At 37.9% G+C, this 27,625-nt stretch overlaps 1 protein-coding gene and 1 non-coding gene across 3 annotated transcripts in view; one reads left to right on the top strand and one right to left on the bottom strand.

Moving 5' to 3' along the window:
- SMYD3 (SET and MYND domain containing 3) overlaps window positions 1-27,625 on the bottom strand; it is a 732,202-nt gene that overhangs the window by 582,618 nt on the left and 121,959 nt on the right. The gene's annotated exons all lie outside the window — the stretch shown is intronic.
- TRNAC-GCA (transfer RNA cysteine (anticodon GCA)) lies at window positions 22,887-22,958 on the top strand. The gene has a single exon. It is a non-coding gene; the product is annotated as a tRNA-Cys (tRNA).

The raw sequence follows: 27,625 nt of genomic DNA, 5'->3' as shown, positions 1-27,625 counted from the left end.
CTTTATAGTCCAACTCTCACATTCATACATGAATGGGAAAAACCATAGCTTGGACTAGAGGGACCTTTGTTGGAAAAGTAATGTCTCTGCTTTTCAATATGCTGTCTAGGTTGGTCATAACTTTCTTCCAAGGAACAAGCATCTTCTAATTTCATAGCTGCAGTCACCATCTGCAGTGATTTTGGAGCCCAAGAAAACAAAGTCTCTCACTGTTTCCACTGTTTTCCCATCTATTTGCCAGGAAGTGATAGGACCAGACGCCATGATCTTAGTTTTCTGAATGTTGAGATTTAAGCCAACTTTTTCATTCTCCTCTTTCACTTTCATCAAGAGGCTCTTTAGTTCTTTACTTTCTGCTGTAAGTGTGGTATCCTTTGCGTATCTGACATTATTGATACTTCTCCCGGCAATGTTGATTCCAGCTTTTGCTTCATCCAGCACAGCATCTCTCATGATGTACTCTGCATATAAGTTGAATAAGCAGGGTGACAATATACAGCCCTGATGTACTCCTTTCCTGACTTGGAACCAGTCTGTTGTTCCATATCCAGTTCTAACTGTTGCTTCCTGACCTGCATAAAGATTTATCAGGAGGCAGGTAAGGTAGAAAGGTATTCTCATCTCTTTAAGAATTTTCCATAGCTTGTTGTGATCCACACAGTCAAAGGCTTTGGCATAGTCAATAAAGCAGAAGTAGATGTTTTTCTGGAACTCTCTTGCTTTTAAGATGATCCAGCAGATGTTGACAATTTGATCTCTGGTTCCTCTGCCTTTTCTAAATCCAGCTTGAACATCTAGAATTTCACAGTTCACATATTGCTGAAGCCTGGCGTGGAGAATTTTGAGCATTACTTTGCTAGTGTGTGAGACGAGTGCAACTGTATGATAGTTTGAGCATTCTTTGGCATTGCCCTTCTTTAGGATTGGAATGAAAACTGACCTTTTCCAGTCCTGTGGCCACTGCTGAGTTTTCCAAATTTGCTGGCATATTGAGTGCACCACTTTCATGGCCTCATCTTTTAGGATTTGAAATAGCTCAACGGGGATTCCATCACCTCCACTAGCCTTGTTCGTAGTGAAGCTTCCTAAAGCCCACTTGACTTCACATTCCAGGATGTCTGGCTCTAGGTGAGTGATCACACCATCGTGGGATTCTCTGGGCTGAGAAGATCTTTTCTGTATATTTCTTCCATGTATTCATGCCACCTCTTCTTAACATCTTCTGCTTCTGTTAGGTGCATACCAGTTCTGTCCTTTATTGTGCCCATCTTTGCATGAAAAGTTCCCTTGGTATCTCTAATTTTCTTGAAGTGATCTCTAGTCTTTCCCATTCTGTTCTTTTCCTCTATTTCTTTGCACTGATCACTGAGGAAGGCTTTCTTATCCCTCCTTGCTATTCTTTGGAACTCTGCATTCAAATGGGTATTCTTTCCTTTTCTCCAATGCCTTTTGCTTCTCTTCTTTTCTTAGCTATTTGTAAGCCCTCCTCAGACAACCATTTTGCCTTTTTGCATTTCTTCTTCTTGGGGATGGTCTTGATCACTGCCTCCTGTAAAATGTCACGAATTTAAGTCCATAGTTCTTCGAGCACTCTGTCTATCAGATCTAAGCCCTTGAATCTATTTGTCACTTCCACTGTATAATAGTAAGGGATTTGATTTAGGTCATACCTGAATGGTCTAGGGGTTTCCCCTACTTTTCAATTTGTCTGAATTTGGCAACAAGGAGTTCATGATCTGAGCCATGGTCAGCTCCCAGTCTTGTGTTTGCTGACTGTATAGAGCTTCTCCATCTTTGGCTGCAAAGAATATAATCAGTTTGATTTCACTATTGACCATCTGGTGGTGTCCATGTGTAGAGTCTTCTCTTGTGTCGTTGAAAGAGGATGTTTGTTATGACCAGTGCGTTCTTTTGGCAAAACTCTACTAGTCTTTGCCCTGTTTCTTCTGTACTCCAAGGCCAAATTTGCCTGTTACTCCAGGTATTTCTTCACTTCCTATTTTTGCATTCCACTCCCCTATAATGAAAAGGACATCTTTTTTGTGTGCTACATCTAGAAGGCCTTGTAGGTCTTCACAGAATCATTCAACTTTAGCTTCGTCAGCATTACTGGTTGGGGCATAGACTTGGATAACCATAATGTTGAATGGTTTGCCTGGGAAACGAACAGAGATCATTCTGTCATTTTTGAGATTGCATCCAAGAGCCTCTTCATGAAAGTGAAAGAGGAGAAAGAAAAAGTTGGCTTAAAAGTTAACATTCAGAAAACTAAGATCATGGTATCTGGTCCCATCACTTCATGGGAAATAGATGGGGAAACAGTGGCTGACTTTATTTTTCTGGGCTCCAAAATCACTGCAGATGGTGACTGTAGCCATGAAATTAAAAGATGCTTACTCCTTCGAAGAAAAGTTTTGACCAACATAGATAGCATATTCAAAAGCAGAGAGATTACTTTGCCAACAAAGGTCCATCTAGTCAAGGCTATGGTTTTTCCAGTGGTCACGTATGGATGTGACAGTTGGACTATAAAGAAAATTGAGCACTGAAGAATTGATGCTTCTGAACTGTGGTGTTGGAGAAGACTCTTGAGAGTCCCTTGGACTGCAAGGAGATCCAACAAGTCCATCCTAAAGGAGATCAGTCCTGGGTGTTCCTTGGTAGGACTTATTTTGAAGCTGAATCTCCAATACTTTGGCTACCTGATGTGAAGAGCTGACTCATTTGAAAAGACCCTGATTCTGGGAAAGATTGAGGGCACGAGGAGAAGGGGACAACAGAGGATGAGATGATTGGATGGCATCACCAACTCGAAGCACATGGGTGTGGGTGGACTCTGGGAGTTGGTGATGGACACGGAGGCCTGGCATGCTGCGGCTCATGGGGTCTCAAAGAGTCAGATACAACTGAGCAACTGAACTGAACTGAACTGCATTTGAGACTCTTTTGTTGACTGTGATGGCTACTCCATTTCACCTAATGGATTCTTGCCCACAGCAGTAGATAACGGTCATCTGAATTATATTCACACATTCCAGTCCGTTTTAGTTTGCTGATTCCTAAAATGTCGATGTTCACTCTTGCCATCTCCTGTTTGACCACTTCCAATTTGCCTTGATTCATGGACCTGACATTTCAGGTTCCTACAAAATATTGCTCTTTATAGCATATAGCTCTGGGAACTCGACTCAATACTCTGTAATAGTCTATATGGGAAGAGCATCTAAAAAAGAGTGAATACATGTGTATGTAAAACATTCATTTTGCTATACACCTGAAACCAACACAACATTGTAAATCAACTGGACTCTAATAAAAATGTTTATAAAAGAAATCAAAGAAGAAAGGGAATTAAATAGCTCCCTTAAATACCAACAATAGACTACTTGTTTAAGGGAACATCTGTCCTTCTTGGCTATCTGAGGGGGGGAAGCATCCTTACTATTCAGAAACTGCCCTAAAATAATATAGGCAGTTGCCAGGTAGAAAGAAGTTCCCTGGAAAGGATATTTTAAAAAATGAACAAACTCCACTGACTGCCAAATTTCACCCAGCCCGGGCACCTACAGAATCCATTTTAAACTTCCTCTAGAGGACAAAAAAAGAGTACAGCTACAACACATTCATAGGTAATGTATTTATTACACAGGGTTTTCCCTAGTAATACGCCTTGATCTCCTAGAAGTCTCCCAGTATGCCTAGCAGGTGAATGTCTTCTCGAAAGCCCATTCTCACTATGGAAGGTAACTGGCTCACCACTGACCAATCAGCTACAGGCATAGGCCCGGACACCACAGAAAAGCCAGATGACCCTCCTACCTGCTGAAGCACACTCATCTGGATGGAGCAGAGCCCAGTATGATCAGAAGCAACACAGAGCCTACTGTGTGCCTGTGCAGCCTCCTTATTCACAGTGAAGATCCCTACCCAGGGATCTTCTGCACACTGAGTATCTCAAGGACTGAATTTTAATTTGTGGCTGATCACTGTGGAAATGTAGTTTGAAGCTGATTTCTTTGGGAAGAAGTCTGAGCTAAGAAAAAGACCAGAGCACATGGAATAAAGCCTGTACCACTTACAGCTGATAAAAAGCATTGACTTATGGCATGTCTGATTTAGTACACTAGGCTTTTATACAAGTTTTAAGAAAGATTCTCTGAATAGAATTCCTATGAAAGTATTTTTTATATAATTAAGACCCAAGGTGCTCTATGCTGTATGAGAAATAGTGAATGTCATGAAGAAACTCTTAAGAATAAAGAATAAAAACTCTCCATCTGTTTTTAAATGGAGAAAGCCAAAATAAATAAGTGAAGGAAGTCTAAGTACAATTTTTAAAACAAAATACCACAGAAATATTTATTTACAGAATTTTTATGTTTGTAAACTTCTTTGAAGTCACAGAATTCATTAGAAATGTTAATGCCACTTTACCAAGTTCTTGGCTGCTTCTCCCTGGAAATTTCTAAAGCAAAAGAAATTCTACAGTATGAAAAAGAGATTGTCCCAAATAAAATCATGTCATTATCTTCAAGGATAATGTAACATCTACTCTGGCCAAATAAAATACACTGGAAAATGGTAAACAAAAAGAATTCCTTTAGACATAAATATTTATAATAACACATTAAAAGGATACTCCATTTTTGTTTGGAAATGGTAATTGTGCTGGTTTGGGCCCAAAGGCCTTTTTAAAAATTAAAGAGATTCATACCCACCATCCACCTAACTATCCAATGGTTTTTCATACAAAACAGCAGAGATGATCAAAATAATATAGATTTATATCACAGGAAAATAGAATCAGTTTGGATTCCTTTTTCTATAGTCCCTATCACTTTATTTCTTATTTCTAATATTTAAAGTATAAAACAAGAAAATGTCATGGTTGATATTTCAGGAAAAATGAATCTGTGATTCACAGGCACCATCACATCCTCGGAGAAATACAAGTAACTTAAACCCACATTAGCTCTTAGAGAAAAGCACGGCAAAGTATTTGAGACAGGTTAGTCAGGAGAGCCTGACCATCTTACTCGAGAACTTCCTTTTTTCACTGTCTTTGATCTCCTAAAGTTGTCCCTCTAACATCTGGATCAAGACAAGGATGTCCACTCTCACCACGTTTTTAAACATAGTTTTGGAAGTCCTAGCTACAGCAATCAGAGGAAAAAAGGAGTAAAGGAGTCCAAATTGGAAAGGAAGAAGCTAAACTGTCACTGTTCACAGATGGCATGATAATATACACAGAAGATCCTAAAGATGCTACCAGAAAACTACTAGAACCACCAATGAATTCAGAAAAGTTGCAGGTTACAAAATTAACACACAGAGATCTGTTGCATTTCTATACACTAACAACGAAAGATCAGAAAAAGCAATTCAAGAAACACTTCCATTTACCATCGCATCAGAAGAATAAAATACCTAGGAACAAATCTACCTAAGAAAACCAAAGACCTGTACTCCACTGTAAGATGCTGATGAAGGGATTAGCGTTTTTATAAGAGAGACCCCAGAGAGATAGATCCCTTATCCCTTCCACTACGTGAGGACAAAGTGAGAGAGTGCCAGCTATGAACTAGGAAGAGGGCCCTTACCAGAATGTGACCTGCTGGCACATTGATGTTGGCTTCCAGAACTGTGGGGAAAATTTTCAGTTGTTTATAAACTACCCAGTCTGTGAAATTTTGTTAGAGCAGCTGGAAAGGACTGAGACACTAAGCCCACAGCCTACCAACAGTGTAACTTTGTATCCCGTTAGCCTCGATTTTCTGCTCTGTAAAGTGACAACAAGTGATTATTCATAAGACTGTGGGGTAGGCTACACCAGATAACTTGCATAAAGTGTCTGCTAACAAAGCATGGAAGTGTAGAGTGAAAACTGAGGCTTTCGAGTATACTTTCAAAGTTTCGAGATAATTTTGCCTATTTCTATGCCATGTGTGAAAATCCCATGCCCCTTCCATGGTTGCTAAAAAAGAAAAATCCACAAACGCCACAAATCTGATCATCTCTTTCAAGCACACAGACAATTCACCATTTTTCTGAAACCCACATGTACCCAAAATACTTGGCTCTAGTTTCAAAAATTTGACTCGCAACATAAGCGTTTCAGCGCTCAAGTTACATGCACCAAAGTCTGTATTGTTACTGTTTTTAACTTGATCAGAATGATTAATATCAAAGTGGTCTGATTCAAGAAGGAAAAAATGTTTTATGAAAGTTTCATTTGTAGAAAGTAAAACCAGAGAAGGCTGTTATATCTTCAATAATATTAAAAGGCAATGACAGCTCCTAAAATTCTGTTTGCTTTATGCAAAGTAATATCTATTATAGGTTAAGGAGGAATTAACATTTTTGCAAGAGTACAGATTTAAACTCTCATTATATGTTTCCCTATAAAATTGGATACTGTGAGCTGAACTATGGGTCATTCCAACAGCTAAGAATTGAAATCTGGAGACTTAAAGATGTTTTTTAGGCAGAGGACACATACATGAAGAAAGCTGTGACCAAAATGAATTGTTGCAGAGGGATTTGTTCCAGTGACAGCATCTGTGTTGCTAAACAGGAAATCTCTTTGCCCTAGTCAAGTAATACAATTCTTTTTTTTTTTTAACTTTATTTTACTTTACAATACTGTATTGGTTTTGCCATACATTGATATGAATCTACCACGGGTGTACATGAGTTCCCAATCCTGAACCCCCCTCCCACCTCCCTCCCCATATCATCTCTCTGGGTCATCCCAGTGCACCAGCCCCAAGCATCCTGTATCCTGTATCGAACCTAGACTGGCGATTCGTTTCTTACATGATAGTATACATGTTTCAATGCCATTCTCCCAAATCATTCCACCCTCGCCCTCTCCCACAGAGTCCAAAAGTCTGTTCTATACATCTGTGTCTCTTTTGCTGTCTCGCATACAGGGTTATCATTAACATCTTTCTAAATTCCATATATATGTGTTAGTATACTGTATTGGTGTTTTCTTTCTGGCTTACTTCACTCTGTATAATAGGCTCCAGTTTCATCCACCTCATTAGAATTGATTCAAATGTATCCTTTTTAATGGCTGAGTAATACTTCATTGTGTATATGTACCACAGCTTTCTTATCCATTTGTCTGATGATGGACATCTAGGTTGCTTCCATGTCCTGGCTATTATAAACATTGCTGTGATGAACATTGGGGTACACGTGTCTCTTTCAATTCTGGTTTCCTCGGTGTGTATTCTGACAAGTCTAAGAGACATTAATACATTCAATTTCCCTAAGTCATCTTAAAATCTAAAATAGTTTTAAATCAGGATGAAGGAAAAAAATGCTTTTGCCTAAAGACTGAAATCAGAAATGCTTTAAATATATAAGTATTGCTATTATAAATATCATACTGCATAATCAAAAAAATAAAAGTACCATAGGTAAAATTTCAAAGAAGGTACAAGAAAATCTGGTCAATATTTTCATTAATATACTATAACCTAAGCCTTCAAAATGGCAAAAGATGTTCATCTTGGTTTCAAATTCAGAGTACACTTTATCAGTATGAATGAATCATCAATCATGCTTCCTCTAGTTAAAAAATAAAACAGCAGCATATTTCCATTTTAGTTCCAACAGTGAGAAATCCAAAAGTCTAATTCACCATCTAATCATATTAATCTGTTCATTTCAGAGGCCTAGAGACCATTTTCTCCTTCTAGCTACTTTAAAATTTTCCTCTTTTATTTTATAATTAAGTACATTACTTTGCTTAACTTTTAACCCTAAATTTCCTCAAGTCCTCTTGGAAGTAAACAATAATGAAATCTCAAATAACTCATTCTCAATTTTGAATAAAGTGGCCTTTTATGTTTATTAAAAAAAACACTGTACTGACCTAGTCCCAAAGAAACCTTAAAAGACAAGCCCATAGGAGATACAGAATTAAATGTTTCATCAGTCAATTCATTATAATTATTAATTCCCATGATATTTATAAAGAGAATGATCATCAGCTGATAGCCAACTAATGAGAGTTAACAGGAGTGGTTTGTAAGGGTTTTCATGTCCGTGTGGCCCTCTTACAGTGAGTAGGTGCTATGCCTATACAAGATTCTCTCATGGTCCCACAGTATTACACTCACATTATACTTATCAAAAACCTTTCTGAGCTTGATAGCACCTTGTGACAAAATGTACACTTTGCAGCAAAAGACTTATGACTACAATTTATTTGCAACTCAGTATAAAGAGTTGACTCACTGGAAAAGACCCTGATGCTGGGAGGGACTGGGGGCAAGAGGAGAAGGGGACAACAAAGGATGAGATGGTTGGATGGCATCATTGACTCGATGTACATGAGTCTGAGTGAACTCCAGGAGTTGGTGATGGACAGAGAGGCCTGATATGCTGCAATTAATGGGGTTGCAAAGAGTTGGACACGACTGAGCGACTGAACTGAACTGAATGAATTACCTTAATCAGATAATCATATTATTTTTCTCTAAACACTTAGCTGAGATTTCTAGGAATAGAAATTTTGTTTCGAGAAGGTATAGGAAGGGGAGAGAACTACCAGAGTGTTCGACATGAAGAAAGGTCTAGAGAGAAAAGACAGGAGAAACTATGACAACGGACCAAAATGGAAGTTATAAATGTACACGAAGACAATTTCATTTGCCCTGAAATTTGGACTCCAGCTCAGTATGCAAGCAGGTATGGAATAGAGAAGGTAAACCAAGCATAAGAAGTTCTAGAAGAAGCAAACTTTAATCCTAGCTGCTTCATTTATTGCTCTACAAATGATAGTAATAAATATAATTCTGTCCTTAAAGTTGTAAGTTATTCTAATCTATGATAATAATAATAAAGGCTACCTAGAAAGTTGAACAGATTTTTCACATTACACATACTTTATGAAATTAAGTTCTTGAAATGTGGTCTGGGGGGGAGAAGTTAAGTGAAGTCGCTCAGTCGTGTCTGACTCTTTGTGACCCCACGGACTGTAGCCTACCAGGCTCCTCTGTCCATGGGATTTTCCAGGCAATAGTACTGGAGTGGATTGCCATTTCCTTCTCCAGGGAATCTTCCTTACCCAGGGATCGAACCCGGGTCTCTCACATTGTAGACAGACACTTTATCGTCTGAGCCACCAGGAGAAATAGACCGAATTGTTTAAATTTTTCTTTGAGTGATACAAATTGAGATGATTTTCCCTTTTTTTCCTCTTTTGCAACTTTATATAATAGTATTATTTTACTTCTATAACCAAACAAGCATAATAATGAAAAGCCAATACGTACTACTATTTAATGACTTTAAATTGTTCTTGGTCTAAGGCAGGACACAGAAAGAGACTGAATTTGAATTACAATTTATTACCATGTTGGGAATAGTAAACACAAATGTATACTTTGTTTGAACAAAATGTAAATGAAATTATATTTTATTAATTGATTTTATTTTTAACTGGTGTTTGGTACAAATGGTAGTATTAAAAAGTAAAATATTTTTACTCAGATACCATATGAGAACCTGGTAATTTAAAATAATGATATCTATATTATCATAGCATATTTTAAAACATTTTCTAGAGTTAATATCTTTCAACATATAAAAACAATCATTTCTAAAATGGAACAATATGAAAAAAATTTTTTTTAAGTTCAATAAAATGAAATTTGGGCTACTCAGTCATTTTCTGAACACAAGTTTCAACTGATCTTCATTTCTTATTATTTTCTCTGACTTATTTGGACTTCCCAATTGGTCCAGTGGCTATGACTCTGTGTTCCCAATGCAGGGGGTCCAGGTTCGATCCCTGGTCAGGAAACTAGATCTCATCTGCTGTGACTAAGAATTTGCTGATTTATTCAACTTGAAGTTAATCCATATAAAGTAAAATTTCTTTATTCTCTTATATTATCTTTCACTTTGACTTGGAGTTAGGTAGTCAAAATACCACTTTTTTAAAAATTCCCAGAGATAAATCCACACACATATGGACACCTTATCTTTGACAAAGGAGGCAAGAATATACAATGGAGTAAAGACAATCTCTTTAACAAGTGGTGCTGGGAAAACTGGTCAACCACTTGTAAAAGAATGAAACTAGATCACTTTCTAACACCGCACACAAAAATAAACTCAAAATGGATTAAAGATCTAAATGTAAGACCAGAAACTATAAAACTCCTAGAGGAGAACATAGGCAAAACACTCTCAGACATAAATCACAGCAGGATCCTCTATGATCCACCTCCCAGAATTCTGGAAATAAAAGCAAAAGTAAACAAATGCGATCTAATTATAATTAAAAGCTACTGCACAACAAAGGAAAATATAAGCAAGGTGAAAAGACAGCCTTCTGAATGGGAGAAAATAATAGCAAATGAAGCAACTGACAAACAACTAATCTCAAAAATATACAAGCAACTTATGCACTCAATTCCAGAAAAATAAATGACCCAATCAAAAAATGGGCCAAAGAACTAAATAGACATTTCTCCAAAGAAGACATACGGATGGCTAACAAACACATGAAAAGATGTTCAACATCACTCATTATTAGAGAAATGCAAATCAAAACCACAATGAGGTACCACTTCACACCAGTCAGAATGGCTGCGATCCAAAAATCTGCAAGCAATAAATGCTGGAGAGGGTGTGGAGAAAAGGGAACCCTCTTACACTGTTGGTGGGAATGCAAACTAGTACAGCCACTATGGAGAACAGTGTGGAGATTCCTTAAAAAACTGCAAATAGAACTGCCTTATGACGCAGCAATCCCACTGCTGGGCATACACACCAAGGAAACCACAATTGAAAGAGACACATGTACCCCAATGTTCATCGCAGCACTGTTTATAATAGCCAGGACATGGAAGCAACCTAGATGTCCATCAGCAGACGAATGGATAAGAAAGCTGTGGTACATATACACAATGGAGTATTACTCAGCCATTAAAAAGAATACATTTGAATCAGTTCTAATGAGATGGATGAAACTGGAGCCAATTATACAGAGTGAAGTAAGCCAGAAAGAAAAACACCAATACAGTATACTAACACATATATATGGAATTTAGAAAGATGGCAATGATGACCCTGTCTGCAAGACAGCAAAAAAGACACAGATGTGTATAGCGGACTTTTGGACTCTGTGGGAGAGGGAGAGGGTGGGATGATTTGGGAGAATGGCATTGAAACATGTATACTATCATGTAAGAATCGAATCGCCAGTCTATGTTCGATGCAGGATACAACATGCTTGGGGCTGGTGCACAGGGATGATCCAGAGAGATGTTATGGGGAGGGAGGTGGGAGGGGGGTTCATGTTTGGGAACGCATGTACACCCGTGGTGGATTCATGTCAATGTATGGCAAAACCAATATAGTATTGTAAAGTAAAATAAAGTAAAAATAAAAATTTTTTAAATAAATAAATAAATAAAAATTCCAGATGCAAATGGAAAAATCTTTGAGGTATGAGAGATATTAAAGGTTGTTTTCAAAACTGACCCTGTCATTCATTCACCAATTCCTTCTTCAGCAAAAATGTACTGGGTCCCTTCCAGATGCCAAGCACTTGTTTGGGCATACAGCAGACACTGTCCATTGCTTACCCAACAACCACTTGACTCTTCCCTGCCACGGGAACTGTGATTTGTTGAAATACAAGAGATCTTTTGATTTCAGAGCATGCAGGTTGCCAACTCCAGGGGCATAAATCATCACTGGTCTAAACTAGTAAAAATGTTATGCCCATGGACACTAGTTGTTCTGAGAACAGACCATGTTACCCATTTCTGGCTAATGTCTTGTAAAGGAATACAGCTGATCCTCATTACTCATGGATTCTTTACTAGAAAATCTGCCGACTCACTAAAATTTATTTATAACTCCAAATCAATACCTGCAGCATTTTTGCAGTCATTTGTGGATATGTGTAGAGAAGGAAAAAATTTGAGTCACCCAATACACATGTTCCCAGCTGAGGTCAAACAAAAGGACACTCTGCTTTCTTGTTTCAGCTCTCATACTGTAAACAGGTGCCCTTTGTATGATCTATCTAGTGCCACACTTCTCTTATTTTTTTCACTTTTCATTGGTGTTTTTGCTATTTTAAATGGCCAGCTAGCATAGTACTGCGAAGTATCCTAAGCACAGGAAGCTATGATGTATCTTGCCCAGGATATATGTGTGTTAGATAAGCTTCATTCAGGAATGAGTTATAGTACTGCTGGCGATGAATGCAATGTTAGTGAATCAACAATATACATTAAATAATATGTCTTTAAACAGAAACACATACAAAATAGGGTTATATATTGATTGTTGATTAAAATATGCCCAGCGACTTCTAGGAACCTAACTCTGACTATCACCTAGGAGCAATGATTCAGTTTTGGCTAATTTAGTGCTTGTGGTAAATAAAAAGAATCAACTATATTTCTAATGAGAGGCATTTTGCTTATTTCAACTTTCTGAGCACAAGAAACAATAAGAGAATAAATACTATCAGACAGAAAGACCCTGATAACATCCAACAGCCAGCAGCTACCAACATCCAGACTTTGAATCAGAAAATAAGTTCCTATTTGTTTAAGCCGTTACAGTGGAAGTATCTATACAAATATACAATTAAATGACATTTCTTTATCAATAAGCAGACAGTACTCTTGAAATGAAACAACAAACATGTTCTACATTCTGAAAAACCAAGTCTTATTAAAGGTGCTTATCATGCATCTAGTCAAACAGAGTAGCTTCTGTTTGGTACCACTTTTATTTCTACCTTGCTTCCCTGGTGACTCAAATGGTAACGAATCTGCCTGCAATGCAGGAGACCCACGTTCAATCCCTGGGTTGGAAAGATCCCCTGGAGAAGAGAATGGCAGCCCACTCCAGTATTCTTGCCTGGAGAATTCCATGGACAGAAGAGCCTGGAGGCTATACTCCATGGCTTGTCAAAGAGTCTGACATAACTGGGTGGCTAACACTTCAAGATGAAGGTCAACAAACTTGCAATATTATGAACTGATATTTAATTTTTAATAAACTTTGCATCCGTTTTTATTGTGTACTTATAAATAGAAAAATACAGTCTCAAAAACATTTTGACACATAAGGTAAGGAATATCTGAGAAATATGGATGAATGTGTGTATGTATGTGTATATATATAAAGATATATCACAATTTATATTATCATTCCACATTGATAGAATTGGCATCATATCTATACTGATGGACATTTGGGTTTATTATTTTACTCTTATAAACAATACTATGGTGAACACTTGCATTGTACATATATACAATGATTTTCAAAACTATTCTGGACTTAACATATACATACAACTACATAATTAACAAGAACCTACTGTACAGCACAGAAAAGTCTACTCCATAATCTGTAATAGCCTCTATGGGAAAAGAATCTGAAAAAGAATTGATATATGTATACATATAATGAATCATTTGCCATACACCTGAAATGAACACAACACTGTAAATCAACTATACTCCAATATATAATACAAATTCAATGTAAAAAAAAAAAAAAATGCTGAAGGACTCCAAAGAGGTTTTACTCATGCAGCTAACATCTCTCCATATTTCCTATATTAAAGACTAAAATTAAAAAATTTTAAAAATACTTATTAATTCATTTAAAATGATAATTATACTACATGTTGATAGAATATATTTTTATGAAAATAACTATATTTCACAAAACAAAAATAAATTAGTGAGGAAGAGTGGCACTGTTACATATTTATACAAATCTTAAGTGTAGGGTTGAATAAATGCAGCTGAATTCTCATCAATGTTTCTGAACTCAATCTGCTGAATAATCAGTTATCATGGAGCTTCTGAGAAAATTCACTGTATGATCATGAGAAAATTAGAATGAAAAAGGCAAATACTGTCTTAATATTCTTATAAAAATGGCTTTCACCTTGCAGATCCTCTGAAAGTACCTTGGGGAAAGCCCAGAAGTTTCAGGACCCCACTTTGCCTTTTGCTGCTTTAGAGCACATATTTGTAGACGTGGAATTGCTGAGTTATAAGAATACACATCTTGAAATATTTTACATGTCGACAAACAGCTCTCCAAAGCTGTTGTAAAAATTCACACTCCCTCAGCAGTGTGTGTGTGTGTGTGTGTGTGTGTGTTATTTGCTCATTCACATCCAATTCTTTGAGATCCCCAAGAAGGTAGCCCACCAGCCTCCTCTGTCCATGGAATTCTCCGCAGCAGTACAGTTCTCTTAAATACATATCTTGTCAACCCTGTTGACAGTCATTTTACTTTTTGTCAGCCTGATGGGTGTGAAATATTATCTCGTTGTGCTTTTGCTGGGTGTTCTCTTGATAAACAGAGCTTGAGCACCTCTGCAAGTCCATTCACCATTTTTGGTTTCTTTTGTGTGAGCTGCCTATTCATGTAATTTGCCCATTTTCAGCTGTGTTGTCTTTTAAAGAGATTAAATTTACCGAGTTTGATCTCTTGTTGGATGCATGATTTTAAATTAATTTCTCACAGATCGAGTCTGTATTTATTCCTCAATTAGGCACTACAAGAAAAATACAATAGGTAAATCACTGAGAATGAAGCCATATGGCCTGGAACTGAATTTTCAGTTTACTTTCTCTAAACCACTGAACTAAAGTGGGAATAATAATAACAGCAAAATTACATGGCTATAACAAGAATTAAATAAAATGTGGGAAAAACTTACTGTGCTTGGTTTATAGGAAGTGCTCCTTATAATCATCACCATGTTATTATTACCTAGGAGATTTTTTAATGGCAAACTCTAAAAGATGTTTCCAGATACTATTTGAAATACCTCAAGTGCTGGGTAAAAAACATATTAATATATTAAAGAGTTTAACCTTATAGAAATTCAGAATTTTATAAAACCTTGAATGTTTATAAATCCTTGGAATATTTTTCCCAATGATTTTCAAGTCCTTCATATATTTAACTATGAAAAATTACTGAAAAGTATAATAGCAATATAAATAGAAGTTATTTACTGAAATATTCATGGATATAATGAGCAACCACACATAAATACACTAATAATGAAACTAGTGCTTCTGGGAAAACTGTTGGTACACATTAGTTTTAAACATTCTTGAAAGTCAACATCCAAACCCAAATAAGCAAAAAACTTTTACATATCTTTCTCTTATCTCCAAAAAAAAAAAAAAATCACAAATAATACAATGGCATTGAATACTTCTATTTTTCTACAAATATTATAAGAAAGGCTGAGAAAATCTTAACACATCCACTCCCCTCTCCTTCTCACTCATTAAGTGAGTAGTAAAAAGTTTTCTAACACTGAAAAGATAATTAATTCTTTTCAGGTAAGCTGATTCATTTTACTAAAAAGCAATCTTCCTATTTATAGCTCAGTTATAATCATCTTTGGACGATGGAAATTTATAACTGATCAACCCTGACTAAAATTAAAGAATCCCAATGGCAATAAATTATAACATCTATTTTCCCCCTGAGGGAATGAGAAAGAAAACAATTTTTGAAATGTCATTACTCAAATGGCTTTTTAAAGCCATGTGATATTTAAATGGTAAATTTTAATTATCTTTTTTTCTGATAAAAGGATCTTTTGAAAGACAAATTCTTCCTATTGTTACTGCTCTTTATTTTACTGGGCCCATAAACATCACTAAGAACTGTTTTGTACAATGGACTTTGGTAGGTTCTGTAGAAATAGGGATCATAATAAGATACAGTTCTTACTTTCAAGAACTTCTGCAACAGAAACAGAGAAGCAGGAACAGCAACAATGTTTACTATCCCGCCTGCTATGTGGAATCAGTACTGTGCTAGCCATCGGTAAGACAGTAGCAGGTAGAGAGTGGGAACCCAGATACTGAAGTAACAGAAGTAACAGTTATTGGTCACCACAGGTTCTGGAGTATGGCCACAGGAAGAGGTAGCTAAACTGGGATAAAGGGAAAGATAATAAGAAATAGGGATGAAGAGGCCAGGTGTTGGGTGGATATTCACTACACCAAGAATGACACAGAGTAATGATGAAGAAAGAAAAAGTGAGTCATGAATGAAAAGGGGTAAATGGAAGGTGAGGTGATGGGATATAAAGGCAAATGCTTCAAAGGACCTGGTAACTTCGAAGGAGAAGAGACATATCTTTAAAAGCAGCAATGGGAGCAAGAAAGACATGCAGTTTCTCTCAACACCAAGGAACATAGGATATAAGAAAAAACAGCCACTACCTGGAAGGACAGGAAGCACTGTCCTTAAGAGGCAGTCAGATTTCACTTGGAGCAACAAGAGAACATTCAGAGAAGACCTTCAGGATATTGCCTGAAGTTTTGCTGATGATAAAGCACGTTCCAGGTGATAGAGAAGAAAGGATAGGGGAAACAATGTTAAGAAAGGGTAAAGAATTAGTGAGATTAAGATAGACAAGAGCCATTTGTTCAGTATTGATGGATAACTTTGGATATTAGCTGACTTCAGAGGCCACACTCATTTTACCTACATTCTACTCTTAAAATAGCCTTGATGCAAAATGACAAAATGTTTCAGTCAAAACGTGTAACAAATATCCAGGAAAACTCAAGATTAGAAACAAAGAGTTGTCAGAACAGAACTCATTAAAAATGATCAACGAAATCAAAACTACAGAATGGGTAAAAATTTGCTGGGTTAATATGGTTAAAAGGCAACGTCAGCACTGCAGATGATAGGAACAGCAGTTAAGATGCACAGATGCCAGCTAGAGGGCAGTCCTTGTGGCTGAATCAATCGAAGGGGCCAGGCATGAATAAAACCTATCAACTGGAATGGCACAGGGTAAGGGAAAGGTTGGTGGTAGTAAAATTACTTTCAAAACAGATGTGGTTGTATCTAGAAAATTCAGTGTTACAGTGGGTTGATCACATAGAGTTCCATGGTTTCTCTCATGTAAAACAACGGCAGGAAATGGGGATGCTTGGAAAGATCCATGGTGACCAAGCATCCAGCTCCCTCGAATAGTTACTGGTGAGACCAAGATGCTACTAGAGCACCAGACAGTGTATCCAATTCCAGGCAGCAAGAAGAAGTAAAAGCAAGAGACCTACACAATCCCCCTCAGTAAGCTATCCTGGAAATCACACACAATGTTTCTTTACATCTCACTGGCCCCAACAAGTCACATGGCCACATCTAACAGCATGGAAGATAGGAACATATAATTCTTTAGCTGGAAACTGAGATAGGCAGAAGTTCAGTAACTTTCTATTGTCACATGCTAGGCGCTGATTTCATCTGACTCCACAACCTACACTCTCAGCCACTGTGCCACTGCCTACGAGTGAGTCTCTTCAGTCAGGCAAGAGGCATCAAGACCTGAATCAAGGCAGGGAAAGTGAAAACAGGTGGAAGAAATGGCTTCAAAAAATAATAAAGAGCTACTGTGGAAAACAATCTAGCAGTTCCTCAAAAGTTCAAACATAGAGTTTACTCAGCAATTCCACTCCTAGAAACAAAGATAAAAGTAATGAAAACTGAAACACACAAAATTTTGTGCTTGAATGCTCATACCAGTACTATTCATAACATTTCCAAAGTGAAAAGAAACAAACGTCAACCAACTGATAAGCAGATAAAGTGTGATACAGACATGCAATGGACTATTATTATTCAGCCATAAAAAAGAAATAAAGTATTGCTATGCCGCAGCATGGAGGAACCTTGAAAAATAATGCTAAGTGAAGGGAGTCAGTCATAAAAGATCACATATTGTATGATTCTGTTGATACAAATATTCAGAATAGTCAAATCCATAAAGGAAGAAAGCAGACCAGTGGTTGCAAAGGGCTGGGGTGCAAGCAGTGGAGGATGGGGGAAGTGAGAAGTATCTCTAAGAGGTTCAGAATTTCTTTTGGAGTGACTAAATCTGGTACCATCACTTCATGGGAAATAGATGGGGAAACAGTGGAAACACTGTCAGACTTTACTTTGGGGGGCTCCAAAATCACCGCAGATGGTGACTGCAGCCATGAAATTAAAAGACGCTTACTCCTTAGAAGGAAAGTTATGACCAACCTAGATAGCATATTGAAAAGCAGAGATATTACTTTGCCAACAAAGGTCCGTCTAGTCAAGGCTATGGTTTTTCCAGTGGTCATATATGGATGTGAGAGTTGGACTGTGAAGAAAGCTGAGTGCCGAAGAACTGATGCTTTTGAACTGTGGTGTTGGAGAAGACTCTTGAGAGTCCCTTGGACTGCAAGGAGATCCAACCAGTCCATTCTCAAGGAGATCAGCCCTGGGTGTTCACTGGAAGGACTGATGCTAGAGCTGAAACTCCAGTACTTTGGCCACCTCACGCGAAGAGTTGACTCATTGGAAAAGACTGATGCTGGGAGGGATTGGGGGCAGGAGGAGAAGGGGACGACAGAGGATGAGATGGCTGGATGGTGCCACTGATTCAATGGACATGAGTTTGAGTGAACTCCAAGAGTTGGTGATGGACAGGGAGGCCTGGCGTGCTGCAATTCATGGGGTCGCAAAGAGTCGGACACGACTGAGTGACTGAACTGAACTGAAATGTTCTAAAATTGATTACAGTGATGGTTCCACAACTCTATAGATATGTTAAGAACCACTAACCTATATGCTTTAAATGAGTAAATATACAGTGTGGTATAGTGTGTGAATATCTCAATAAAGCTGTTACAGGGAGAAAAAAAAAAGATAACCAAGAGATGATATAATTTGACTCCTCTGATTAGTTCAGCTCTATTCTAAAGTCAGAGAAGGAGAGATTATTGGGGCAAAGAACACTCTTGACCCCTAACATGAACATGGCTCTGTCCTTCCTTTAGGAAAGGAAAGCAGCAGAATGTCCACACAATGGCTCCATCTCGCTGGGAGGATTCTAACCTCCCCACGCCCAGGCCTCATGTCCTGTCGTGGAAATGCAACAAGCCTGTCCTACCCTTCGCACTCGCTGAAACATTTCTCTCACCTTCTCCCTCCACACTACTAGAGAGCAGAGCAGACTTTATCTGACATAAAGAATATATGCAAAACAGAAGTTTACAGAGTCCCAAGAAGGGCTCTCAAAATAAAGAGTTTAAATGCAATACGAATAAGATTTCTTAATTTTGTTAGAGACAAAAGCACTGAAAGTTAGTGAGCCCAGGATACACTTATATGCAAAAGAAGATATTAAATAATTCACTTAAATTATTTAAGTTTAATATAACAGATACAGATGATAAACATCATCTCACTGATGAGAGTAAAGATACTGTCTGGTAACAGAGTGGGGAAGAGAGACAAAGTATACTCTTCTGTAAAATACCATAGACAGACTGCAATCAAATCAAATAAGAAGACTTAAAGACTTTCTCACACCATGAAGACCAGTGAACTCAGACTGATTGATAATGCATTAAAGGGCAATGAGGATTTCCTTAAAAAGATGAACTGCATCTGGTACCTCTCTGTAACCTCATCAGTGTCTCCCACAGTGCGTTGCCCTTTTACACATTAATAAATATTTGCTAAACGAATATGTGCATTTACATAGAGAAGTACTTTCAACTAGACTGCCAAGACCAATAATGGTTGAGATCTTCAAAAGAAAACTGACAAATTTTTCCAAAATAATATTCCTGGAGGTCAAGAGGCAAACTTCAGATTGAATAGACAAATTTTAGTTTTTTGTGCTTCTCAAAACTTGTACTATTTCAAAGATAAAAGCAAAAAAAAAGGTCTCCACCTTCACTCAAATATTTCAACAAACACAATACAGTTTTCATGACTTTATGTTAAATGCTTAGTTAAGGGCAAACAAAATTCTCACCTGGTAACCATGCAAATTACTTAGTGTGTTCTAAGGGGAAAAAGTGTACACCACCATGCTTTTCCCATATTATTATTCATGCAGCAAGTTTGAAATTTTATGAAATACGTTCAAAAGTGAAAATGTGTGCCCGTATAAAATAACACTTCTTTTTTAAAAGCCAATAACATTCTCCCAAATCATCCCACCCTCTCCCTCTCCCTCAGAGTCCAAAAGTCCGCTCTACACATCTGTGTCTCTTTTGCTGTCTTGCATACAGGGTCATCATTACCATCTTTCTAAATTTCATATATATGTGTTAGTATACTGTATTGGTGTTTTTCTTTCTGGCTTACTTCACTCTGTATAACCGGCTCCAGTTTCATCCATCTCATTAGAACTGATTCAAATGTATTCTTTTTAATAGCTGAGTAATACTCCATTGTGTATACGTAGCACAGCTTTCTTATCCATTCATCTGCTGATGGACATCTAGGTTGCTTCCATGTCCTGGCTATTATAAACAGTGCTGCGATGATTTGGGAAAATGGCATTGAAACATGTATACTATCATGTAAGAAACGAATCACCAGTCTATGTTTGATGCAGGATGCAGGATGCTTGGGGCTGGTGCACAGGGATGATCCGGAGAGATGATGTGGGATGGGAGGTGGGAGGGGGTTCATGTTTGGGAGCTCATGTACACTCGTGGCGGATTCATGTCAATGTATGCCAAAACCAGTAAAGTATTGTAAAGTAAAATAAAGTAAAAATGAAAATTAAAAAAATTAAAAATAAAAAAAAATAAAAGCCACTAACAGAAACACTAACAAAAATGAACATTAGGGAATTCTCATTTTTGTAAAAAAAAAGAATAGCTTACATTCACTTTTCACTGACTCAATGGACATGAGTTTGAGCAAACTCCAGAAGCTAGTGGACAGGGAAGCCTGGCGTTCTGGCAGTCCACGGGGTCACAAAGAGCCAGACGAGACTGAGCGACTGAACAACACCAACATGGAACTCCTTATATTCACTTTTCAAAAAGACTTACTGAAGTACTCTATTAAATGGGACTGGCTGCTACACTTAAATTATTAGATGCACTAACTTTTGCCTGCACTTGTCATGCCAAGGCTGTGTCTCCAAGCTAAAATGTAAGTCCGCCTCTACACATATCATAAACACAAGGGAATTTCCTGACATTCTTAATGCAGATGTCAGTTAAAAGAATGGGTCCAGCCTCTCCTCTAACGAGGTGCCCCTTCTCCTCTGAGGGGTGGAGTCATACAGATGGAAGGCAAAAGGACCTTACAGGCATGAAAGATCCTTAAGGAATCACTAACCTAGCTTCTGTCTTCACAGTAGGACCTACTCGCTGGGAGGACGTCTGAATGACAGGAGACTTCCGCCATCACTGAAAGAAGCTGTCTTGATCATATCCTCCTCCCAAATGATAGAAGGTGACAACTGCTAGTACCAGAAGCCTGGCTTCACTTGGGAGCTTAACAGTATCCCACAACTATGGAATCTGAACCTGCATCTTAAAAATACCTTTTGGTAATTCATATTGCCTTAATAGTAGAAAAGCAGTATTCTAACCTGAAAAAAAAAAACGGTCATATCAGAAATGGAATTGCAAATAATTATTTTTAATATTAAGCCTGTTTGCTTTTAAAATATATAATCTTTGAAATGGCAAGCAGCAAAATCTAACATATCACGTGAAATAAAAGCTGTCATGATGCTGCTTTTTAGAAGACGGTCAATATATTAAACTGATTCATCCCTAGCCTATAAAATTTAGGACAGAATACACATACACATATACACAACATATAATATTACATCACATTAAATACAGTCCAAAAGAAGCTAATCAGGAGAAATACAGAGTTGTAATCAATTACTAAACCATTTGTCTTCCCAGGTAGCTGAGTGGTAAAGAATCTGCTTGCCAATGCCAGAGACACAAGAGACGGAGGTTCTATCCCTGGGTCAGAAGATCCCCTGGAGAAGGAAATGGCAACCCACTCCAATATTCTTGCCTAGGAAATTCCATGGACAGAGGAACCTGGTGGGCTCCAGTCCATGGCGGTCTCAAAGAGTTGAACACCACGGATCATGCATACGCACTAAACCAAGTATGTAACCACTGGAAAGTTGTAAATTGGTAGCCATCATTTTATGTAAATGTATTTGAGAACACACTGATAAAGGAAGGTCTGATTTATTTCACCAACATGAAGCTTCAAATTTGAAACATCTAGTGAAGCATTAGTGAAGCAAGCAATATAGGATTAATAATTACTGGTAAAGGTGACAGGATAGCCTTACAGGGGGCCTAAAAGGCACCCAGACTAAAAGAACAGAGGTACAAAAATGCTATCAGGAATAGAAGGAGACCTCACAATCAGGAGAAAGTCAAGGAGGAATAAAAGCAAAAGTGAGTGACTACGCACAGCATGTGAAACAATTACTATTTTCTTAATAAGTTGCTATTCCTAAAAAATTCAAATTGATTTTAGAGGCTACAATTTCCCTTCAATGGAGCAATTTTGAAATGAAAGTGATGAGAAAAATAGAAAATGCAAATTATACAAGGGGAGTTGAGAGACCAGGGCTTTGTGAACAAGGCTGAGACTATTCCACTGGCTTCATGTGCGGAAGCGCATTAACAGGGAGCTGACATGACTGCAAAATGTCCACGTACACTATTAAGCTGAATGGGTTTTATTGCAGCTCAGTTGCAGAAACAAAAGGTACATGCAGAGATAGCTGTGCTTTGAACTGTGAAAAGTGTCAGTCGCTCAGTCATGTTCGACTCTGCAACTCCATGAACTGTTATAAACCAGGCTCCTCTGTCCATAGAATTCTCGAGGCAAGAATACTGGAATGGGTAGCCATTCCCTTTACCAGGGGATCTTCCTGACCCAGGGATCAAACCCAGGTCTCCTGCATTGTAGGCAGATTCTTTACTGCATGAACCACCAGGGAAGCCCAGTGTTTTCCATTAACCTATGATAAAAGGCTGACTATGGGCTTCCCTGGGGCTTCCCTAGTGGCTCAGATGGTAAAGCGTCTGTCTGCAATGCAGGAGACCCAGGTTCAATCCCTGGGTTGGGAAGATCCCCTGTAGAAGGAAATGGCAGCCCACTCCAGTATTCTTGCCTGGAAAATCCCATGGACCATGGAGCCTGGTAGGCTACCGTCCATGGGGTTGCAAAGAGTCGGACACGACTGAGCAACCTCACTTTCGCTTTCACTTTCATGGGCTTCCCTGATGGCTCAGAGGTAAAGAATCCACCTGTAATGCAGAAGATGCAAGAGATGCAGGTTCGATCCCTAGGGTCGAGAAGATCTCCTGGAGTAGGAAATGGCAACCTGCTCCAGTATTCTTGCCTGGGAAATCCCATGGAGACGAGTCTGGTGGGTTACAGTCCATTGATTTCCAAAGAGCCTGACACAACTTTAGCAACTAAACAACAACAACAATTTTGAAGCAATATTATGACATGAAAATACTCAAGAAAACTATCTTGAAAGATAAATCAACTTTCAGATATTTTTTCTCCCATGCTATACTGTTTTAACTTCATGTTATTTTTATAACAAATTCTTGAGCACTTTTAGGATGACAGCAAAGTTGAGAAGAAGGTACAGAGATCACCCATTCACTCCATGGCCCCCGCACATTCATAGCCACTCTCATATCATCACGCCCTCCACACCACATTTGTTATAATCAGTGAACCGACATGCATGACACATTATAAGCACCTAAAGTCCACAGTCTACATCAGGGTTCACTTTTGCTGTTATACACTTTCCAAGCTTTCATAAATGTACAATAACATATATCTATCATTAAAGTGTCAAACAGAATATTTTCACCACCCTAAAAATCCTGGGCTCCACCTATTCATCCCTCCCCTCAACTCAACCCATAGCAACCATGGGTCTTTTTCTGCCTCTGCAGTTTTTCCTTTTCTGGAATGTGATATAATTGGAGTTGTACCGCACAGACAGACTTAACAGATTATCTTCTTTCATTTAGCAATATGCATTTAAGTACCTGCCTGTCTTTCATGGCTTCGTAGATCATTCCATTTTAGCAGTGAGTAATATTCTTTCCTCAACCATATCCAGTAGATATTAGCAGATAGTAATATTAGTAGATACTAAAGAAATGAATCATTTCTGTTACAGCATTTTTTTTATTTCTAGCATTTCTTCTGGTTTCTTTCTTAGGATTTCTGTCTCTCTGCTAGTATTGCCCATCTATTTTTATATACTGTCTACTTCATCCATAAGAATCCTTAACATATCCATCACAGCTGTTTTAAATTCCCAGTCTGGTAATTCCAATATCTCTGTTATATCTGGTTCTGACACTTCTTTCTCTTCAAACTGTGTTTGTCCCCTTTTGGTATGCCTTATGATTTTTTCTTCTTGATAGCTGGATATGATGTCCTGGGTAAAAGGAACTGCTGTAAATAGACCTTTAATAATGAAGTAGTGAGTCGTAGGGCAAAAGTGAGTTGTAGGGCAAAAGCAGTCTCGTGATCAGGCTTCTGCCTTTTAATGAGCCAGTGCTTCTGGACTGTGAACATCACAAGTGCATCACAAGTGTTTCTTGGGGTTGTTTTTTTGTTGTTGTTTTGGTCTCTTTAGGTGAGAGAATGGCTAGCATGGACTGGAGTTGGATATTTCCCTCTTCCCACATGGAAGGCAGAGAGGAGGTTAGTATTTCCCATCTACTGGAGCTGACTGGAGTGGGTATTGCCCTTCCTCCAGGTCCATTAGGCTCCAGTAACACTCCAGCAGGTTAGGATATGATAAGCTAATTTCTTCTGAGGGAAGCATTGTTAGGGAGTGCAAAGTGCTCTGGTGTTTTTCAGAATGGCTCCTCTTCCCCTCCCCCTGCCAGAAGCAAGAGGGAATTTTTCTCCAACATTTACTGTAAGAACCTGGTCAAGCTCCCAGAGGTAAAATTCAAAAAGTATGGGCTGCCTCCCGTGACTAGGTTCCCTTGAAGTTTTTAATCCTCAGATTAAAAAGAGCCTAATATTGTAAGTCAACTATATATCAATAAAAAATTAATTTTAAAAAGCCATTCCACAAGACCACTAAGATTATAGTCATATTTTATGCTATAATTTTCATCATTGCCTTTTTTCTCCTTTATTTATTTATTTATTTTTAAGAAATAAAAGGCAAAGAAACTCCTCTGTGTGACTCCATGGACTGTAGCCTGTCGGGCTCCTCTGTCCGTGGAATTGTCCAGGCAAGAATACTCGAGTGGGTAGCCATTCCCGTCGCCAGGCCATCTTTCCAACCCAGGGATCAAATTTGGGTCTCCTCCATTGTAGACAGATTCTTTACCATCTGAGCCACCTGGGAAGCCCATATTTAAGGTACATAATCTCAGTGGTAAGCCTGCAGTGCAGGAGATGAGGGTTCAATCCCTGGGTCGGAAGATCCCCTGGAGAAGGAAATGGCAACCCATGCCAGTGTTCTTGCCTGGAGAATCCCATGGACAGACGAGTCTGATGGGCTACATACAGTCCATGGGGTCACAAAGAGTCAGACATGACTGAGCAGCTAACACTTTCACACTTTGAATCCTAAAAATGGTTCAGTTCCTCAGTGACTAAATTTATGTCATCAGTTTAAGAAGTCATTCATTGATTTATTCATTTAACAATTACATATTAAGCCAGATACTATTTTGGCAGTGAGAAATAAGCACCGAACATTACAAAAACAGTACCTGCCTTCACAAAGCTTAGTCTTCAGCTGTAAAATAATTTAACAAGGCAACTAAAACACAGTATGTCAAGTGCTTTTTTTTAATAACTAAGTTTTGCAACTACACCAGAAATGACTTGCACTTCAACTTTTCATTTCAGATCCATTTGCTAAAAGTCCTTGAGGTATTTAGACAACTTTAAGAAACAATAACATGGTTAACAACATGAAACAGTTGTGCTATTTTATGACTTCTAAAGATTGAAGGCAGGAAGAGAAGCGGATGACAGAGAATGAGATGGCTGGATGGCAGCACTGACTCAGTGGACGTCAGTTTGAGCAAGCTCTGGGAGCTGGTGATGGACAGGAAAGCGCGGCATGCTCAGTCCATGAGGTCACAAAGACTCAGACATGACTGAGCGACCAACTGAACTGATGACTTCTAATGTTGATACAGTACAAATTCCTGCTGCTGCTAAGTTGCGTCAGTCGTGTCCGACTCTGTGCGACCCCATGGACTGCAGCCTACCAGGCTCCTCCATCCATGGGATTTTCCAGGCAAGAGTACTGGAGTGGGGTGCCATTGCCTTCTCCGGTACAAATTCCTAGCCACTTTCAAATTCTTGTTACTCTCAGGCTACTGCAGTTTAGATGGAAAACTTAAGATTAAAAAAAAAAGGCAAAAGAAGCAAAATGAAAAATACTAGCCATGCAATAAAATAACTAATACACTCTAATTTTATTCAGTTAATTATCCTGGGCAGAAAAGGAAAAACCGACTATGAATTACATGGTATCTGTGAGTATATTCTTTGGGAAATACTGAAAAATGAAAACATTCGCATGGAAAGAAATGGCTTTATATCCACCATTGCCTTTTTTTTTTTCAGAAACTGAAATTCTTAAATGTCACAAAATTCCATTTTGATTTACAAATGACATTTGTAAATCAAAAGAAACTGGTAATAGTCAATGAATATGATACTAGTTTTTTTTTTTAATGTTAGGGGCAGCTGAATATCAATATCACAGTATCTTAAGACATACTTCCTTAGATTAATTCAGTGATCATTTTCAAAGCAAAGCTTTCTTTCAGAGCTATAAAAAGAAAATATTTCTAGGTAACCAAAAAGAGTCATTAAACTGGAAAACACTGATAATATTAAACTCTAAAAATAATGTATGTAATAATCGTATAAAGTTTTAAAACATCCCAGTAACAATGTTTTTAAAGCTCAGAAACTCAAATATTATTTTAAGATTATTATTATAATCCATTCTACCCTAGGATAAAATAACCTCTCTAAACGGTATATACTACCTTCACCCATCCTTTCTTTTCCCAAAGGAATGGCAAAAACAGAAATGCAGTATTTTTATTGCAGTCATAGGAACATTAGTTCAATATATATGGAATTAAAATTCTAAATACCGTAAGTAACAAAATACAGGTATTTTTTCACCCTACTGAGTAAATTCAAGATATTTGCTAATTATTTAGTCTCCAAATTTATGAATTACTATAGCAAAATGTGAAGCAAAACTGTTCAAAATCAGTTAAACTCAGTCTTGATGTGCTAAAATGATTAACAACACCATCTTAAAGATAATCCCACATCTGAAACACGTGATATCTCCATGATTTCAGGGCACAAATCCTTCTATCCATCAAAGTAAATGGAAGGTTAGAGAGGTTAATAGAGACAGAGTGTCTGTAATAGACTTCTGCATTTCATCTCCACTCAATATACTCCAATGATCATTGAGCTATTTGTAATGTTCTTATGAATCGATGCTCCCTTTACATTCCAGATAGAAGTTAGAAGCCACTGCGTGAAGCAATAAAGCTCACCTTTGCAATCCTCATCAAGCTGATCGGATGATTAAATCTATGTGAGGCTTCATAAACAATTGAAGTGCAGGCACAGCTTTAATTAAAAACTCAAATGGCACTGCTAAACACCTAAATAAAACATGAACAAGTACAACAGCCACCTGCAAAGAGCAACGGCAATTTCCAGCCTCTGTTTACCGAAGAGATTT

This window comes from Capricornis sumatraensis, chromosome 14 (assembly GCF_032405125.1).
Source record: "Capricornis sumatraensis isolate serow.1 chromosome 14, serow.2, whole genome shotgun sequence".
In the NCBI taxonomy this organism is placed as follows: Eukaryota; Metazoa; Chordata; class Mammalia; order Artiodactyla; family Bovidae; genus Capricornis; species Capricornis sumatraensis.
The sequence above is the reverse complement of the archived record's forward strand: the minus strand, read 5'-3'. Positions and strand labels throughout refer to the sequence as shown.